The sequence below is a fragment of the Microtus oregoni genome, unplaced genomic scaffold (genome assembly GCF_018167655.1).
Source record: "Microtus oregoni isolate MIOR12 unplaced genomic scaffold, Mior012 000027F_ref0000203, whole genome shotgun sequence".
NCBI classification, from domain to species: domain Eukaryota; kingdom Metazoa; phylum Chordata; class Mammalia; order Rodentia; family Cricetidae; genus Microtus; species Microtus oregoni.
The window spans coordinates 13,560,545-13,576,361 of NW_024543086.1; positions in this window are offsets into that span (position 1 = coordinate 13,560,545).

Below are 15,817 nucleotides of genomic sequence, written 5' to 3' on the forward strand. Positions count from 1 at the left end.
TGTTAATCCTGAAAAAGTGAACTTCCCTGAGCTTGACTTCAGCAGAGCAAGCCCTAAAATCTAGGATAAAAGAAAAAGTTGGGGATGAGAGGATGACTCTGTAAGTAACAGCAATTGTGCAGACCGGAACTGAATTTAGATGTCCAACAACCCACGTAAAAAGCTGGACATGGGCACACACACATTTGTAACCCAGGCACTTTTAGGGAACGAGGACCACTTTGACTTGCTGGTCAGCCAGCTTACCTAAAAATAGTGAGCTCCACACTCAGCGAGAGACCCTCTTTTAATAGGTCTGAAATGAATGACAGGGGAAACACCCAATGAACTCTGGTCTCTGTATACACACAGGCATGTACACATCCATATACACACCACACACACACACACACACACACATGCAATTACAACATGCACATAAAGGAAAAAATAGTTGTTTGGATCAAATATTCTAGCCCTGATTTATTCAGTTTTTAGTGGACCATCACTAGAAACCTAGAACTCAGATGGGCAAATGAGTTACCTTTTGCCTTCGAAGTGAAGTGTGCATGGGAGGGTGTTAATGTGTCTGCCTTGCTGTATCCGATACATCTTAAGTGTGACATGAATAACCTAATGGTGAAGGCTGGGTACCTTAGACTGTCTACATTCAAATCCAATCTCCACAGAAAATAATACATGGGCAACTTTCATTGGGCATGGTGGTTAGGTATTACTTTAAAAATATTCTTTTTTGATATTTTATTGATTTTATCTATAGAGATATTTTGCCTGCATGTATTATCTGTGAATGGCCAGTGGAGCCAAGAAGAGGATGTCAGATCCCCAGATCCCCTTGGAACTGGGGTTAAGGATGATTGTTAGCTACCATGTGGGTGTAGGAACTGAACCTGGGTCTTCTGGAAGAGCAGTTAGTATTCTTAACCACTGAACTCTAGCCTTAATATTTTAATTTTTTTAAATAAAATATAGATCCAAAGTTAAATCTACAAAACAGCATACTTAAAAAGTACTTAGCTCTTATCCCTGCTTCCTCCTTTATCTCACAGGGTGCCATGTTTGATTTGATTTTATGATCTCTCCTCTTTTCCTTCTCCTAAAGGTTATGGGTAAATATTCATTCCCTTTCTTAGATAAAAATACTATCCCAGTGACATCCAAAAAAAGTACTGGATAGAGTCACAGATCCAAAGGTCAATTTGTCTCACACAACCAGCCAGTTATCTGGTTAGAATTTAGTAAGCAGAATCTGCCTTGTTGGGACTCAAGAAAGTGATGGGGGGGGGGGTGCTCATAGCAGCAGATGAAGCAGGAATAAACTGGTCAGATGAGTGTTGCCATGTAAAGAAACCCCGGATGAATCACAGGTCAACCTCTAGTGTTATGTATAGAAATAAAACAACATACACCAACCCTGAATCAAGGACAGAATCACAAGAGAAGTACTTTAAAGAAGAATTTTAAAACATTTTAAGATGAATAAAATATAAAACAAGAAAACTACGAAATACAACAAATACGAAGTGCTCAGGGGAAATTACCAGCAATAAATACCTGCATTTAAAAAGAAAGATCGGGAGCTGGAAAGACAGCTCAGTGGCTTAGAGCAGGTGAGGACCAGGGTTCAATGTCCTGCACCCACAGCAGCTCACAACCATCTGTAATTCCTTTCCTAGGGGGTCTGACATCCCCTTCTGGCATCTGCAGGTACCCTGCAGGCATACATACAGTGCATAAAGGCAAAATACCCACATTATACATAAAATTACTTTTAAAAAGGTCTCAAATCAATAATACGGGTTTACACATTGCAATGAAAGTCACACTCAAACTAGAGAAGAACGAAAATAAAAAGAAAACAGAGATAAAAACAGAAGAATGGGAGCTGGAGAGATGGCTCAGCAGTGAAGAGCACTTGTTCTTGCAGAGAATCCAAGTTCAATTCCCAGCACCCACATGGCAGCTCACACAGCCAGTAGTAACTCCGGTCCCAGGGGATCTGCTGTGGGCACCCAGGCACGTATGTGCCATACATATTCACATGTGGGCACTCACACATATACACAAAAATCAAATAAATCCCTAAAAAGCAGTAAAGTGGTAGAATGCATGCAACAAAAGGGTCAGACTTTGAAGAGATTAATAAAATTGGCAAACTTACCAAACAAGGCCAGACCGGTCTACATATCGAGTTCCAGCACAGTCAGAACTATGTGAGTATGTTATCTTTGTTAAGATGAGTTACCTAATCTTAAAAAAGAAAAAAAAAATCTAGAGATTTCCGTGACCACTTGGCTTCACTGCTGAACAATACTGTAAAAGGAGTTAACACTGATCATTTTCAATATTTTTCCCTAAAGTAGACTTGTCATTTCCTTATTCTTTGAGGTATTATTTCAGAAGGAACTATTGAACATTCAGAAGAAACGTGGCTGGAAACATCTCCAAATACAGTTAGTTCAGCAGTGTGCAAGCGAATACACCGTGGTCAAGAAGATTCATACCAGGTGTTCAAGACTGGGTTAAAATATGGAGAACAGTACAGAACAAACGGAAAGGCATTCTGTGTGCACGAGAGTGATGCGCCTGCCTTAATCTGTCAGGCTGCTGCTGTGTAACAAATTATATGAAGTGGTTTAAGCTCATTTTATTACCCTCGGTTTTGTATTCCGAGAGACTGAAGTTCAAAGGTCCAGGTGAACCAGTATGAGGACACCTCAGTTTCTGGTTTGTAGATGACCTGTGTTTACAAAGTGAAGGGGGGAGGAAGAGAGAGAGGGAGGGAGGGAGGGAGGGAGGGAGGGAGGGAGAGATCATGTTTCCTCATAGTCACTAGTTTCATTCAGGAAGGCTCCATCCTCATGACCAAATTAACTTCTGAAGGCCCCACTTCCTAATGCCATTGCATTGGAGGTAAGGATTTGAACAAATGAACGGGGCCACACTCAGTCCTTAGGTCTGCTCAAGTGATCGGCAGAGCCAGAGAAGCAGTTAGCAGAATCCGAATCACCTTTCTGATCTGTAAAAGAGGAAATCAGATTAAAAGTTTTCTGTGGACTATCAAGGTGTCCTCGAGAGCAAAATCCAGATGCTTTAATCCATGTGAGACAAGAGTACCGAGACAACAGAGCACCCTGAACCTCAGAACTTCCCAAGGTCTCCGCCACTGTCCCCGAGAACTATAGAAGACTGTGTTTTGATGCACCGACAGAGGAGGGCGCCCTTTAACAGGGAACTTCGCAAACGATGCCCTAGGCTTCCAGGGCATAAATAGGCAAAACTAGCTAAAGCCCTTTTATGGGAAGGAAAGAAAAACAAGCCCATTGCAGCTGGCCAACTCTGCTCCCTAACCCCCTACAAAGCGACAGGATAGCACCCCAAACTGGGGGAAAGTGATCTATGGGGCATGGAAAGCTCTGTGTTGAACATCCTTAAAAAAAAAGTTTGATACCCCAAATAAATATTCCAGAATTTAAAACTTTTGAATGCTAACAATACAGCAGGTGTATAAATGTTGCCCTGAAACTATGTGTATATAAACTACACATATATTTTCTGTTTAGATTTGGTACCCATTTGATACCTTAAACACAGCATTTGAGGGTATGGAGAATATGAGGATTGTTGCAGATCTGGGTGATCATTGACCTGGGAAGATCTTATTTTGTTTTTATTTATTATTATTATTTTTTAGTTTAGAATTCTCAGCCTTATTCTAGCTCTTATTTTAATCTGTTTATGTCTTGCCTCGGGTTTTTTTTTAATCTACCTTTTTTCTTTTCTTTTTCTCTCTTCCTTTTTTTCTTTTTTCTTTTTCTCTTTTTTCTTTTTTTCCTTTTCTTTCTTCCTTCCCTCCTTTCTTCCTTCCCTCCCTCCCTCCTTCCATCTTTCTTTCCCTTCCTCTCTCCCTTACTCCCTCTCCCTCCTTCCATTCCTCCCTCCCTGCCTTTCTTGCATCCCTCCTTCTTTCTTTCCTCCCTTCCTTTCTTTCTATCTTACTTTCCTGTCGTCTCCATGGCTGATTGACAACTGCCTGGCTTTTGACCCCCGTCATCATATCCTTCTCCTCTCCTCATTTTTCTCTTCTTTCTCTTGAACCTCAATTTCTGAAAGACCTTATTTTAAAAGCAAACAAAACCTATGTCAATGTATCAACATAAAAATTCAGTAACATTTTTCATTCCAAGCATTTTTAGTAAGAGATAATCTTTGGTATATGTTTAATCCTCAGAATCTAAAGTCTAAAGTTCAATTAGGCTAGTCCTTTTACCTTTGTAACCTGATAGCAAATTTCTCCAATACTGCATACACAGGGAGGTATTACTGTCATATAGAAAAGAGATATATTTTGATCTTGTTTTAGCTAATTTTATTTTGGGTGTCTGGCTGTGGTTTGACACCTCTATGCACAAATCCATTTTGTAGATGATTCTACTGACACCATCTCTGAAATACGCTTTTGACTATTGCGTCCCGCCACCTCGTTCTAATGCATAGTCAGCAGTCCCTGGATGCTGAGACACCTTTACTCGTTCTTCTCACATCAGCTCTTGAGTTATGAGGAATATTTTCCAATTATAAAAATCATCCTTCTTATCTATTATTTCACTCTTTGAGTCACCTATGGCTCAAACACGTCAAAGAGAAATTTTCAGAACTCTGCACTATGTAAGTTTTCAGTTGGGTGCTGAAAGTTGGAAGTTGTGTGATGAGATCATGTATCTCTGTCCCCTGTGGGATGTGTGTTGTCCTTCCTTCCTTCCTTTCTTTCTTTCTTTCTTTCTTTCTTTCCTCTCTCTCATCTCTTCTTCTTCTTCTTTTTTTTCGAGACAAGGCTTTTCCGTAGCTTTGGAGCCTGTTCTAGTCTTGTAGACCAGGATGGCCTCGAACTCACAGAGATCCGCCTGCCTCTGCCTCCCTACCTCCCTACCTCCCGAGTGCTGGGATTATGGGATTAAAGGCATGTGCCACCATTGTTCGGCCGTGTGTTGTCCTTCGGTACAGCATTTCCACATTGTGTATACAGTCCTCCCGTGAGTCACTCAGCACCTACCTTAGTTATCAGATTTAGTGTTGTGATCCTGCACTTGTGTTCAGGTAACCCTTAGTGCACTTTCTAGTGGTCCCAGGGTGCAATAGAGTAATCTAACAGAGGCATTGAGGGATAAGGTGTGGGAAGCCAGATTGACCCTCATCCTCTATCTCCCTCCTTGGAAAGATACACGCCCACAAATGCTTTGCTGTCTTCCTTTACAGCACACAACTGCTCTGGTGTGATTCGTCTACGGCTGAGGCATTATCACCTCAAGAAATTTGTTCTTCCCAGGAATACCTGCCTTCCACCCTTCTGAAAAGAGTCTGTCCGATGAACACACACGCAGACAGTGGGGCAGGGAAAAGGGAGGCCACCTCACAGCCCACATCTTGTTTCCTGCTAGTGCTGCCTGCCCATCCATTGTAAAGGCCTGGCCACAGCCACCGTGAGAAAGCCTCAAATATCTTAACCATCACATCAACATGGACTTTGAACAGTCTCAGAAAGGAGACAGACGGGAGGCAACCAAGGAAACAACTGAGTCTCCTGTCAATCAGAATGCCCGTTTGCATTTCGACCTTGAGGTCGAGGTTGGTTTATACCTGCTATATTAAACTCTAGGCTCCTTATCCACACATGCACACTAAAGAGGCCTCCCCTTTCTTCCCTGGTGGGATTTCTAAGTTAGGAAGACATACCTTAAAAAAAGGAGACCCACCCATGATTTGGGAGTGGAAAGGGGTAAACCACCCCATGAATATCCCACCTACTTTGTGACTAGTCATAGGACCTTCTTGCAATCCACCACAAAGAGCTCACTATGCTGCCATCCCACACAGGGGCGCCCTACCACAATCTGTCTTCGGAATATTTGCTTTGTTAAATAAACTTCAGCTTAAAGTGGGTCTCTACGCTGCATCCTTTCCTTCCAGAAGACCAGGCCTCAAAGAGCCCCAGACAAGATGACCTGAGTGAGCAGGCTTCTCTCCCAAAACAAATCCTCCCCATTGGACAGAAAATATTGGTCTCCCTCATTTCCAGTACATCTGCCAGAGGTCACAAATCTGTGTACTCGTTCAGAGACTAGGTAGGAACCTTAAGTCAGTGCAGCAGACTGTGTTCATGACAGCAGCTCAGGGAGTGCTCTTTCTGAGTTTGGATGATGCGTAATACAGCGTTTTCCAGTTCCATCCATTTTTACTGCAGGTTCAAACTACTTTGAGATTCCATCTCATCCAGAATGGCGACCATAAAGAAAACAAATGACAAGGGCTAGAGAGGATTCCAGAAAGAGGAACCGCCATTCACTGTTGGTGCGAGTGTGAAGTGCTGTAATCATTATGAAAATCAGTGTAGAGTTGCTCAAAGAGCTAAAAATAGAACAACCACATGACCCAGATATATGACTTCTGGGCATGGACTCAAAGGACTCTACATCTTATTACAGACATTTGCAGATCCATGTTTATTGCAGCTCTATTTACAATAGCAAGGAAATGGGATCATTAGATGTCTGTCCCCAGATGAATGGATAATGAAGACGTGAAACGTATACATGATGGAATTTCATTGAGACACGGGAAAGGGGATTTAACAGTTCAATTGTTTATTGTTAAATTTGTAAACTTGGATATGAGTAAATATGGGTGAAAACCTAGAAACTAGAGGGAAGCTCATGTGCCAGGAGAAAAGAAAAACTTTTAAGGGGGAGAGGTGGGCAGGATAAGGAATCAAAGTAGGGGAACTTCAGGTTGTAGGAGGATACAGTGGGGAAAGTCAGGGACCTGAAGGTGGGTGGAGACATGGGTTTGGGAAAAAAAAACCTACCCAAACTCAGTGTGTCTGAAAATTTCACAAGGAAACTTGTGACTTTGCAAGCTAGTTAAAAATAAAATAATCAAGGGTAAAGACCTAGTCTTCCAACACAAACCTACACCTACGGCTCTTGGCCACATGTGTGAATGCCACACCCCTTCCCATCACACATCTTGTAGTCTCTCTTATTTCTCCACTTTTGATGGAACACAAGCTCCAACAGTGGTTTATTGTTTTGGCCTTAAACAAAGCCATTGTGTGCACTTAAGAATTGGGGAAACAGAGAGCACTGTGCATGAGACAAACCAGAGCACATGCTCTGTCTGGAGGACGACAACTAACGTGATCTCCATGACTCTGCCACAAGACTCCCGGGCACACGCAATGAATCTCCGACCCAGGATGGACGTAGGCTAGAATCTTCCCGGTAAGCGCACCTTGGGATGCTACACACATTATTAGAAATGGGATAGTCCAGGTGTGAGAGTTAGCCAAGAAGAGGCTAGATATAATGGGTCAAGCAGTGTTTAAAAGAATATAGTGTCCGTGTAATTATTTCGGGGCATAAGCTAGCAGGCGGCCGGGGTGCTGGGGACGTAGCCCCGCCACTCATATTACAACACATGACAGATGTCACAGTTATTTAGAAACCAAACATGCCAGATTTTGACTGAATCCCCTCCATTGTTAACCATAAGCACACCATGAGAACCAAACAGAACAGAGGCCATCCTTCAGTTTGGCTTTGCGCTGCTAGTGTTGGGATTTGCTCAGTATAAATGTCTCTAGGTGAGGGTTTTCTTGCTGTCAATCATATTCAGACAAGGATGATGTCGCCACACACAAAATGAGCCTCAGCAACTTTGCAGGAAGAGCATGCAAAACCTCAAGGTGGACTGGAAGAAGTCAGCAGTTCTTGAGCATGGGTGTTGCAGGTACAATGGGCAGGATTTAGGAGATCGGGAGAGTCACTGGAAGTCTTCCTGAAACAGGTCAATCTGGAGGAAAGGAGGAATCCTCTCTGGAGGAAGGGTACACTGTGCAGGCTATAGGCCCTTGTGACATGTTTATGAGTCTTCAGATTGTGTATGTGGTGTAGGGAAGGAGTGGTAAGAAATGGTCAAGGAGACAGGAAGTAAAGCTATAGAGGGGAGTTAGAATGTGTGTGTATTTCATGTTCTTGAAAAACAGTGTTCTGATGGATATGGGACGATACATTGCATGCTGTTCATTGGGACCTTGATAGCTTCGTTTTACAACTGAAATAGATCCCATTGCTAGCCCTATAGTATGCTCATTAGCAATACTTTTTTGTTTTATTTTATTTTTGTCACAACTTTTTGATTGAGCTATATATTTTTCTCCTCTCCCCTCCCCTTTTACCGTCTCCCATGGTCCCCATGCTCCCGATTTACTCAGAAGATCTGATCTTTTTCTACTTCTAGATCTATGTATGTCTTTCTTAGGGTCCTCATTGTTTTCTAGGTTCTCTGGGATTGTGAATTTTAGGCTGGTTTTTCTTTGCTTTACTTCTAAAAGCCACTTATGAGTGAGTACATAATTGTCTTTCTTGGTCTGGGTTATCTCACTCAATATGATGTTTTCTAGATCCATCCATTTGCCTGCAAATTTCAAGATGTCTTTTTTTTTTCTGTTGTGTAGTACTCTATCTTGTAAATGTACCACATTTTCCTTTTCCATTCTTTGATTCAGGGGCATTTGAGCTGTTTCCAGGTTATGGCTATGACAAACAATGCTGCTATGAACATAGCTGAGCATATGTCCTTGTGGTACAATTGAGCATCCTTTGGGTGTAGACCCAAAAGTGGTATTTCTGGGGCTTGAGGTAGGTTGTTTTCAAATTCTCTGAGAAATCGCCATACTGATATCCAAAGGGGCTGTACCAGTTTGCACTCCCACCAGCAATGGAGGAGTATTCCCCTTACTCCGTATCTTCTCCAGCATAAGCTGTCATCGGTGTTTTTGATCTTGGCCATTCTCACGAATGTAAGATGGAATCTCAGAGTTGTTTTGATTTGCATTTCTCTGATGGCTAAGGATGTTGACCATTTCTTTAAGTGTCTTTCAGCCATTTTAGATTTCTCTGTTGAGAGCTCTCTGTTTAGGTCTGTACCCCATATTTTTATTAGATTATTTGTTCTTTTGATGACCAATTTCTTGAGTTCTTTGTATATTTTGGAGATCAGCCCTCTGTCTGATGTGGAGTTGGTGAAGATTTTTCCCATTCTGTGGGCTGCCATTTTGTCTTGTTGACTCTGTCCTTTGCTTTACAGAAGCTTTTCAGTTTCAAAAGATCCCATTTATTAATTGTTTCTGTTAATGATACTGGTGTTTTATTTAGGAAGTGATCTCCTGTGCCAATGCATTCAAGTGTACTTCCCACTTTCTCTTCTATAAGGTTCAGTGTGACTGACTTTATGTTGAGGTCTTTGATCCATTTGGACTTGAGTTTTGTGCATGGTGATAGATATGGATCCATTTTCATTCTTCTACATGTTGATATCCAATTATGCCAGCACCATTTGTTGAATAAGCTTTCTGTTTTTCCATTTTTATGTTTTGTGTTTCTTTGTCAAAAATCAGGTGTGGGGATTGATATCCGGGTCTTCAATTTTGTTTCACTGGCCCTCCTGTTTGTTTTTATGCCAATACCAGGCTCTTTTCAGTACGGTAGCTCTGTAGTAGAGTTTGAAGTCACGGATTGTGATGCCTCCAGAAGTTCCTTTATTGTACAAGATTGTTTAGGCTATCCTGGGATTTTTGCTTTTCCATATGAAGTTGAGTATTATTCTTTCAAGGTCTGTCAAGAATTTTACTGGGATTTTGATGCATTGCATTGAACCTGTAGATTGCTTTTGGTAAGATTGCCATTTTTACTATGTTAAGTCTATCTACCCAAGAGCATGGGAGATCTTTCCACTTTCTGGTGTCTTGTTCAATTTCTTTCTTCAAAGATTTAAAGTTCTTGTCATAAAGGCCTTCCACTTGTTTGGCTAGAGTTACTCTGAGATATTTTATGATATTTGTGGCTATTGTGAAGGGTCATGTTTTTCTGATTTCTTTCTCAGACCATTTATCATCGGTGTATAGAAGGGCTACTGATTTTTTTTTGAGTTAATCTTGTATCCTGCTACATTACTGAAAGTGTTTATGAGTTGTAGAAGTTCCTTGGTAGAATTTTGGGGGTTGCTTATGTAAACTATCATATCATCAACAAACAGTGAGAGTTTGACTTCTTCTTTTCCAATTTGTATTACCTCAATCTCCTTTTGGTGTCTTATTGCTCTAGCTAGGATCTCAAGCACTATATTGAATAGAAAAGGAGAGAGTGGACAACCTTGTCTTGTTCCCAATTTTAGTAGGATCCCTTTGAGTTTCTCTCCATTTAGTTTGATGCTGACTGTTGGCTTGCTGTATATTGCCTTTATTATGTTTAGGTATGTTCCTTGTATCCCTGCTCTCTCCAAGACCTTTGTCATGAAGGGATGTTGTATTTTCTTGAGGGTTTTTCAGCATCTAATGAGATGATTATGTGTATTTTTTTCCAGTTTGTGTGTATAGTGGACTACATTGACAGATTTTCTTATGTTGAACCATACCATCATCTATGGGATGAAGTCTACTTGATCATGGTGGATGATTTTTCTGATGTGTTCTTTGATTCAATTTGCCAGTGTTTTCTTGAATATTTTTGCCTCAATGTTCATGAGCGAGACTGGTCTGTAATTCTCTTTCTCAGTAATGTCTTTGTGTAGTTTGGGTATTAGGGTAGTTATAGCCTCATAAAAAGAGTTTGGCAATGTTCCTTCTGTTTCTATTGTGTGGAACAATTTGAGTACTGGTATTAGTTCTTCTTTGAAAATCTTTCAGAATTCTGTGTTGAAACCATCTGGTCCTGGGCTTTTTTTTTTTTTTTTTGAGAGACTTTTGATAACTGTTTCTATTTCTTTAGCATTTATAGGTCTATTTCATTTGCTTATCTGGTCTTGATTTAATTTTGGTAAGTGATATTTATCCAGAAAATTGTCCATTTCCTTAAGTTTTCCAATTTTGTAAAGTACAGGTTTTAGAAATATGACCTAATGATTCTCTGGATTTTCTCCATGTCTGTTGTTATATCTCCCCTTTCATTTCTTATTTTGTTAATTTAGATATTCTCTTTCTGCCTTTCAGTTAGTTTGGCTAAAGGTTTTTCTATTGTTGATTTTCTTGAAGAACCTACTCTTTTTCTCATTGATTCTTTGTATTGCTTTCTTTGTTTTTATTTTGTTGATTTCAGCTCTCAATTTGATTATTTCCTGCCATCTAGTCCTCCTGGGTGAGTCTTCTTCTAGAGTTTTCAGGTGTTTTGTTAACTCACAAGTGTGGGAGTTTTCCAGCTTTTTTTATGTAGGCGTTTAGTGCTATGATCTTTGCTCTTAACACTGCTTTCATTGTGTCCCATAAATTTGGGTATGTTGTGTGGTCATTTTCATTGAATTTTAGGAAGTCTTTCATTTCTTCTTTTATTTCTTCCTTGACCCATTGATGATTCATGTGAACATGGCTTGATTTCCATCTGTTTGTGCGCTTTCTAAATTAGTGTTGCTGTTGAATTCTTATTTTAAGCCATGGTGATCTGAAAAGATACATGGTGTTATTCCATTTTTTTTTTTTTGGTATCTGTTGAGGTTTGCTTTGTTACCCTAGTATATGGTCAGTTTTTGCGAAAGTTCCATGAGGTTATAAGAAGAAGGTATATTCTTTTATGTTTGTTGATGTATGTAGATGTCTGTTAAGTCCATTTGAGTCATAACATCTGTTAGTTCCATTATTTCTCTGTTAGTTTTCTGTCTGACAGACCTGTTCAGTGGTGAGAGTGGCGTGTTGAAGTCTCCCACTATTAGTGTGTGGGGTTTAATGTGTGGTTTAAGTTTTAGAAGTGTTTCTTTTACATATGAAGGTGCGCCCTTGTATTTGGGGCATAAATGTTCAGTATTGAGATTTCTTCTTCATTGATTTTTCCTGTGACTAATATGAACTGTCCTTCTTTGTCTCTTTTAACTGATTTTAGTTTGAAGCCTATTTTGTTAGCTATTAGGATAGTTACACCAGCTTGTTTCTATTTGATTGAAAATTTTTTCCCCAGAGTAATCCGAAGAGGTTGAGGTGTGTTTTTGGATGCAGCAGAAGAAGGGATTCTGTTTTCACATCCATCTGTAGCCTGTGTCTTTTTATAGGTGAGTTGAGTCCATTCATATTAAGGGATATTAATGATCAGTGATTGTTAGTTCCTGTTATTTTAGTTTTTGTTGGTGGTGATGTTATTGTGTGTGTTTTCCCCATTTTTGGGATTTGCTTCTGTGAGATCACCTATTGTCTGTGTTTTTGTGGATGTAGTCAACTTCCTTGGCTTGAAGTTTTGCTTCTAGTGCTTTGTGTAGGGCTGGGTTTGTGGCTAGGTATTGGTCAAATCTGGTTCTGTCATGGAATATCTTGATTTGTCCGTCTATGGTGATTGAAAGTTTTGCTGGGCATAGTAGTCTGGGTTTAGCATCCGTGGTCTCTTCATGTCTGTATAATGCTTGACCAGGACCTTCTCACTTTCATTGTTTCCATTGAGAAGTCAGGTATAATTCTGATAGGTCTGCCACTATATGTTACTTAGCCTTTTTCCTTTGCAGTTCTTAATATTCTTTCTTTATTTTGTATGTTTAGTGTTTTGATTATTATATGGTAAGGGGACCTTTTTTGATCCAGTTTATTTGGTATTCTATAAGCTTCTTGTATCTTCATATGCATATCTTTCTTTAGGTTGGGAAAGTTTTCTTCTATAATTCTGTTGAATATCTTTTCTGTGCTTTTGAGTTGGTCTTCTCCTTCATCTATTCCTATTATTCTTAGGTTTGGTCTTTTCATGGTGTTCCATATTTCCTGGATATTTTGTGTTAAGCTTTTGTTAGATTTAATGTTTTCCTTGACAATAGTCTATTTCCTCTATTGTATCTTCAGCGCTTGAGTTTTTTTTTTCCATCTCTTGTATTCTGCTGCTTATGCTTGCATTTGTGGTTTCTGATCATTTTCTCATAATTTCCATTTCTGTAATTCCCTCACTTTGTGTTTTCTTTATTGCCTCTATTTTGATTTTCAAGTCTTGAATTGTTTCTTTTATCTGTTTGATTGCTTTTTTTCTTGATTTTCTTTAAGGAATTTGTTGATTTTTTCCCCCCAATTTTTGTCTATCTTTTCCTCCATTTCTTTGAGGGAATTTTCATTTCCTCTTTAAGGGCCTCAAACATTCTCCTAAATTTATTTTTTAGGTCATTTTCTTCTGTTTCATCTATATTTGGTCATTCAAGTTTTGTTGTTGTAGGGCCACTAGTTTTTATTGGTGTTGTGTTACCCTTTGCGATGTTGAGTGTGCTCTTACCTTGACTACCCATCATTTCCTCTGATTGGTGTAATTGGGGCTGTGTCTCTGGTGATCAATCTTCCAGGTGCCAGTGGATCCAAGGCTCAGATAGTTGCTCCTTGTGGGGCAGTCAGGGCCTCGGTTTCAGTCACCCTCGAGGCCACTCAGTGTTCCTAAAGGTGGCTTTGCAATCCCTGGGGTCATTTGGGCCTGCTGCCATGTAGGTGCTTGCTTGGGGCTGCTGCCACTGAGGTCATTTATCGCCTTGGGTCTGCTCCAGCAGAGTTTGCTGACTCAGGCCTGCTCTGATAGAGGTCGCTGATTCACACCTGGTTCTGTAGAGGTCTCTAGCTCAGGACCTGCTCCCTCGGCAGTGGCTTCCTTGGACCTGCTCCCATGGAGGCTGTTGCCTCAGGCCTGCTCCAGCAGAGGTAATTGGCTCAAGACTTCTCATGTGGAAGTTGCTGCCTCAGGCCTGCTCAGTCCTTCTCTGGCAGAGGTTACTGGCTCAGGCATCCTGTAGATGTTCCTGGCTTGGGCCTGGTCCTGCAGAGGTCTCTGGCTTGGCCCTGTTCGCTCAGTGGTTGTTCCTTTGTACCTGCTCCCGTGGAAGTCGCTGCCTCGGGCCTACTATGGCAGAGGTGGCTGGTTCAGGCCTGCTCTGGAAGATGGGGCAAAATGTTTTTTAAATACATTTAAGGCCTGGAGAAATGGCTCAGTGATTAAGATAGTGGTTCTCAACCTGTGGGTCACGACCCTTTCATAGGGTCACCTAAGACCATCAGAAAACACAGATATTTACACTGAATTGTAACAGTAGCAAAATTGCAATTATGAGATAGCAACAAAAATTATCTTGTGCATGTAATCAACACAACATGAGGAACTGTGTTAAATGGCTGCAGCGTTAGGGAAGTTAAGAACCACTGTGTTAACAGTGCCAGCTGCTCTTCCAGAGGACCCAGGTTCAGTTCCCAGCAATCACATGGCAGCTCACAACCACTCTAACCCCATTTCCAAGGGAACTGATGCCCTCTCCTGGTCCTCACAGGCACTGTGTGTGTGTAAACGGGCATACATGCTGGCAAAATGCCAGAACACATAAAATAAACTTTGAAAAAGAATAGCAGTTAATGGTATAGAGTAACACATAGGTATGGTCTTCTCCAACCCTTTCTCCTACATTCACTTCTAGATATTGACTGTTTCTGTAATATAGAATTACATGCTTGTGATTATGTAAGTACTTTCACAGTACATGTGCCTGCAAAGATGAAATGTTTACTATCTAGGCTACTTCAGAAAATGTTTGCCAAGCCCATTCATTGGGCTTAAAAGGAGATGATTTTCAATAATCTAGGTGAGCCTGATGCAATCAGTTCACAGGTTTTAAGGGCAAGGCTGGGGGTCCTTGATAAAGATGAAATTGTTATCTCTTCACTCCTGCTTGTATTTTCAGCCTGTCCCATAGACTTAGATAGAAATTTCAGTTTCTGAAAGTTAGCGGGAGATATCAAAGGGATAATGTAAGTACTTGATGATAGAAAGGCATCTTCCACAATCTGAACTACATATATTTATCTGTGCATGTATGTGTGTGTGTGCGTGTGTGTGTGTGTGTGTGTGTGTGTATTTTGTGGTGGCTGTTTGGATAAGGATGGTTCCCATAGGCTTGTATATTAGAATGCTTGGTCCCCAGTTGGCGGAACTGTTTGGGAATAATAAGGAGGTGTAGCCTTGTTGGAGGATGTATGTCAGTAGGGATGGGCTTTAAGATTTCAAAAGCCCATTCTAGTCTCAGTTAGCTCTCCTGCTTCATGCTTGTGGATCAGATGTAAGTTGTGATCAGATGTGGATCTCAGCTATTGCTCCAGTCCTATGTCTGCCTGGTTGTTTCCACACTCCCCACCAAGAGGGTCGTGAACTCTACTACCTTTTTTTTTAATTGCCTTGGTCATGATGTCTTATCACAGCAACAAAGCAGTTACTAATATATGAATATTACACTCTATCTATCATATATCTATCTATCTATCCATCCATCCATCTATCTATCTATCTATCTATCTATCTATCTCTCCTAGCTTTGGTCTTCTGGCAAAGCCCCGATCCCACTGCTAACTGTGAATGATGCTCCTGTGGAACGTTGTCCTCCGTGTCTAATAGCCCTTCCTAGGCTCAGTGGAGCCATTGTGACCATTCCCAAGGGACCCTCAAGATTTGGCCTGTTGACAAGGGACTGTGGGGAGTCATTAGCCACTCTTTTCTGTATCTCCCTGGCAGCTGCATGCAATTTTGTCCCAGGTGTACATAGTCTCATAGTCTGAGAGTCGATAGAAGAGTAGGTAGTATGTGGTAGTTTAACCTATGTAGCTATAGGAAGTGATCATCCATGCTGGGGTGAGACATTTTAGTGGCGGGGCTGTTTGGGGGGTCACCCACGCTCCTATAAAGTAACCCCTCAGCCATGCTCTCATAAGCAAGCCCAACGAACTTTGGTTTGTCAATCTAGATTTGAGAGGAATCATTACGACCTCCACCTAAGCTGTGCTCCC